Source organism: Mesoplodon mirus, assembly GCF_964341445.2.
Source record: "Mesoplodon mirus genome assembly, chromosome: 10".
Classification (NCBI taxonomy): domain Eukaryota; kingdom Metazoa; phylum Chordata; class Mammalia; order Artiodactyla; family Ziphiidae; genus Mesoplodon; species Mesoplodon mirus.
Window position 1 is genome coordinate 45,752,578 of NC_138986.1, and position 5,038 is coordinate 45,757,615.

General features: G+C 42.2%; 1 pseudogene across 1 annotated transcript; it reads right to left on the reverse strand.

Annotated features, from left to right (window-relative positions):
• Nucleotides 1-2,493: 2,493 nt before the first annotated feature.
• On the reverse strand, nucleotides 2,494-4,164 carry LOC309810894 (sentrin-specific protease 2-like; annotated as a pseudogene). Its single transcript has one exon. The product of its transcript is annotated as a sentrin-specific protease 2-like (transcript).
• Nucleotides 4,165-5,038: the final 874 nt, after the last annotated feature.

Here is a 5,038-nt window from a genome sequence, read left to right on the forward strand (position 1 = left end):
AATGTGCAGACACAATACGGTGGACTCAAAGAGAAGTAGACCATTCATAGCCCACAAAGACACTGGAAAAAAACAGGAATCTACGTATACACAATAACTCTCCAGTCACAGAGTAGAACAAACACCCACTTTTATTAGCTTTGACACATTTAGGAAATCATTATTAGATATTAATTAAAGAATGATTAAAGCTAATTATTTGATGAAGGCTCCATATGTCCAAATAAAATAACCAGACCATGGATGATCTACTTATTTCTACTCTAATAGTGGAAGTCCCTGAAAATTGAAATTGTCATTCCCTGAGTCTAGTTGATTCTTGCGTCTCAGTTGATTGGTCACATCATATAGACACAGGCAAATCTTTTAGGAACATACTTTGATGCATGAATGATTTTGGAAAATTCAGCAAGTGAAGAGGCAGCAGCTGTGAATACATGAAAAGTCTTGACCTGAGTACCCACCTGTCAATAGAGTTACACCTGTCAGGGCAGGATGGGAATATGGTTAACATCTACCCACTGGGCTGCTTATTTCAGTATCTCACAGCTAATTCTGGCAGAGACTCAAAAGAAATGTTTCTGCCAGTTCCTACCCCTCATGTTGCAGATAAGTAGCCCAGGTAGAGAACCATTATTCTCTATTCTAAAATGTAGGTGTTGACTTTATTGTCTTAGTAAACGCAGCATCATTAAGAGAATGGTGTCTTTGGGACTTCACTGGTACTGCAGTGGTTGAGACACCGTGCTTCCAATGCAGGGGGCACAGGTTCTATCCCTGGTCGGGAAACTAAGATCCCACATGCCACGGGGCCAGGAAATTAAAAACAGAGAGAGAGAGAATGGTGTCTTTGTTTAACATTTCTTCTCATTGTAAGCAACTATAGGACAAGTATTGTCATCGACATTTCCCTTTCCCTTGAAGGCCACAGACTCACACTTTGTACCATAGTAAATAATTTAAAAAAATTTTTTTTCAAATGAAAAAATTATAACTATTTATTTATTTATTTAAATAATATCAAGAATCTTGAAAATTCATTATTTGCTGAAAAATAGCTTCTCATGCACAATTACCACTCAGAGCCCACCAAATATGGATGATCGTAGATACATGCATTTAGTGTAGGACCCATCACAGGGGGTGCAAGGAGGGCCATTTGCTCCAAGACTCACATTGGTGAAGAGGTCACAGTTGGACTGGTGACATTACCTCCAAATGAGATTAGACTGCTGTTCCTGAAAAACTCTGACTTATTTTTTGACATTTTTTTTTCCAGACCACCTTTTATTACATCAGAAAAGCAACATTAGGCACTAGATCTTGCAAAATATGTTCTGACCAACTCTAAACTTTCTGAAATTAAATGTGCAACCACTGTAAGGTTTTTAGTGAACAAAACAGTTAAATACAAACTTTCATTTGCAAAACAGATTACTGTGTAACTGGCAACCTCAGAGCCAAGTACTAACTTTTCTTGCACAGATTTCAGCGGCAGTGGAATGGGGAGCTGTAAATCCTAATGAGTACCAAACTGAATTCTGGCTTTATATATAGAAAGAAACTTTGAGGGAAAATAGCTTTAAATTGAATAGTATCTTTTGAAATAAACAGCTCAGTCCAGCACTTACATATGTGAGGTTTATACTCAACCAGATCTGGGATGAAAATGAAGATTTAGGGTTTACAGTGACTTTAAATCCAGTTTCAAGAGTAGCCAAGTCACCTCATTTCCAGAAAGGGAAGTCTCTTTAGGATGACCACACTTGGATAGCCAGAGTTCCTTGGCCACAATTCCACTTTTCCACGACACCGTGCCAATGCTGTAGTGTGGAACTTCCTCTGAAAGGCAGCCAGAGCCCTACACCACAGCACTTCTCCTGGCATTTTCAAGCCTCAAAAGAAAAAAGACCTCCTGCTTCAAGTCTGCAGTTATGGCTCCGGCTAGAGAAGTTAATTAACCCTTCCCCTTCCCACTGCTTTCCCTCCTGATCTTCAGCAGGGAGTGGCAGCTTAACATTCCTTTCAGAAATAAATAGTTCAAATGAGTAATTTAGAGTTAACTTTAAAAGAGCAGCAGAAAACAGCCACTGACCATTATGTTTGCAGATGAGTGAGAGAATAAATACACGTGAACAAACACACAGAAGAATAAAGTAGAATAAATCCTTCATTTCCCACATTCATAGGGGGAAACAAATCTTTAAAAAAGAGTATTAATTAGCGTTTGTTCTTGTGTGGGTAGAGAGTCCAGGGCTCTGAGCAGGCATGGCCTTATAAACAGAGTTGCTATAAACAGGGTTGCAAGCAGCCCTCCGCACACCAAGTCAGGACTAGGGTGCAGAGAGGGGCCTTCATGCACTTCTGACAGCTCAGTGCCTGTGAGAGAACAGAGGTGATGCAGGGACTTTTTAACCCACAATGCATGAGGTATAGGGAAACGTCCATCCGTGAAAGAACCACCAGCAGCTGGAGGGACCGCGCAGGGCGTTCTCACAGCGACTGCTGATGAAAGATTTCCCACACCATCTTCTTCTGGAACAGAGGCATCTGGTGCTGAGTAAATGTAATGGGTTTGTCCCTAGAGATATAATCTGCATATTTACAAGTAAACATTCCACAATCACTCCCATTCAACTGTTGAGGAATCTCATGTGCCTTCATGCGGTAGTGGGTCCACTCTAAAACATTCAGGTCAGTATTTCTTTTGGTCTTACTTTCATCTTGTAAATACTGAAGGAGAATCTCACAGATCCTGTGGCCCTTTTGTCCCATAGAATCCAGATATTTAAGACACGTTTTTCTTAGGTCTGTCACTACCAGGCTCCAATGTACCTTCCGATGAATGGGAACCAGAATAAGTTCCTGTTCAAAGAGACTGACCCCTTTGGTCCATCTTTTCACTGCTTGGTAACCCCCAGACTTTAATTTTGGATAGAAGAGAGTACTGAATGCATAAAGTGCTAGATACCCTTGTTTTTTATTTCTTTCCACCAGGAGATTCATGTAAAAATTAATGACTTCATCATTGAGCCAGTGATAGTTCTTCAAGGTCTGAATATCTCCTCGAGTGATTCGTAATTTGAAAGCACTGCTTAGGATCTCATCCTGTGGGCCATGGCCTAGAGCATTACTGATTTCCTTTTCTATGTCCTCTGTAAGTTCAAGAAGATCATAGGTCCTTTTATCCCTCTCTTTGCTTGAGCAATTTTTTTCTTTTGTCTCAAGTATTGACATCTTCCTCCTGAGTAAGCCATTGTTTCCACTGCCCAGGCAGAGTCGTGCTGACACTTCTTCAGATAGGTCAGGTTCCAGCTGGAGTCCCCTCCTACCTTCATTTTCAAGTCTGATTCCAACTGTCTTCTCCGTATCAGAAATTTTCCCCTTTGAACACCTCTTTTCACTTCTCACTGACCATAAAGGTCCCCTTGTTTCAACAACTGTATATTGTTTTGGAACAAACTGAGTTGTTTTGACTCCATGACTTTGCTCTTGCCTCCAGCCTTTGGTCTTTAATGTGTCCATCTGACTTCTTTGAGAACTATGATGAGTTGAAGTTACAGGAGGAACAGAGTTTCCATGACCACCTTCTTTAAGTCACTCTAATAACCTTCGGTATTTCTCTCTTTCCTCTTTTTGAACACCCTCCTCCACAGTACAATGGGGACGCCTCAGACCCTTGCCACCCTCTTCAGAAATCATCTCTGTTATAACCTGTTCCTGAGGCTTCCACGTTAAGGAACTCTCCAGATTGCCTTTGCTATGGCGACGGCCACCTGGTCTTCTATTACAGGCTTCTGAGCTCAAAGTAAAACCAAAGGAAGGCAGGACTCTGTGTGGCTGATCTCGAGTTACTGTCACTCTGATCTTTGGATGGTCACTTATTCCATTAGGAGATTTATTACCCAGTTTCAGCATGTTGTTCCAGGATCCAGAACCTGTCAGTTCAGAAGATGAAGAGTTGGAAAATACCTTTCCTGAAGGAACCACATTCCATGTTCCATTACAAGCAGAAGTGACCACGGGCTTTGTGGTCAGCTGGAGTGGGAATCCAAATAAGCTGGCAGCATTGTAGAGACTGTTTTTCACCCGGTGAATAAAGCAATCTAATCTCGGTTTTTTGGCTGGTATTTCATCAGTGTCCACTGTAGAAAACAGAGTGAGTCACTTCTGCCTGGGTCTCGTCTGCCAGTTGGTGCCTTCGATGTCCTGTCGTCCGCAGTAGAGGCATGGACTACTGCCCATCCACTGACCAAGGAGTAGGACTATCCTTAACCCCAAATCCACTACTGCCGGAGCCATTCTCAGACCTAGGAACTCTTCACTGGAGGCCCAGAGAGAATCCCAAAATCACACGGAGTACAAGGATATTGAGATTTCTGCCCTTGGTTTGGATAACTTGCACCCATGTACCGCCAGAGGAGCACAACCTCATTACTTCAGTTTTCATAGGGTATCCTAACCAGTTACCCTAGTTTTCCAAAAAGTACTTTTTGACATATTTTGTTAATACACCCGAAACCTCAGAAAATGGTGGTAGGCCCCTCGACCTATGAGAGACAACAATCTCAGACTTCTGGACCTAAACTCAGGCACAACAGGATCAGCAGGATGGAGGGGGTGTCCCCTTAGCGTATTCACTTTGCTTGTCCTAGTCAATTTGGTTGAGAAACAATAGCGTGGGATCCACAGGCCTGCAGGAGAATGCACTTTCTTTTGAGCAGGGCGAGTGCTAGGAGGGAGAGTGCTAACAGGGAGAAAAAGTACAGGAACACTAACCCATAGTCCCATGGAAATGCTCTGGTTTCAACATTCCTTTTGAAAAACATAGCTTCTCTAGTAAGTTGGTCACACTCCAAGAGGAATTAAGCTTGAAAGATAACAGAACTTCAAAAGCCAGATCGAAAAGACCAGACCCGAGGCTGTGAAAGGCATTCAGAAGAGAGAAGCGTTTTAACTCAGCTTTCAAAGCATGTTCTCCCTCCTCTTTGAAAATTTCTGACACTCTCAGAGTTGCTGAAGATTTTCCCACCCGAGA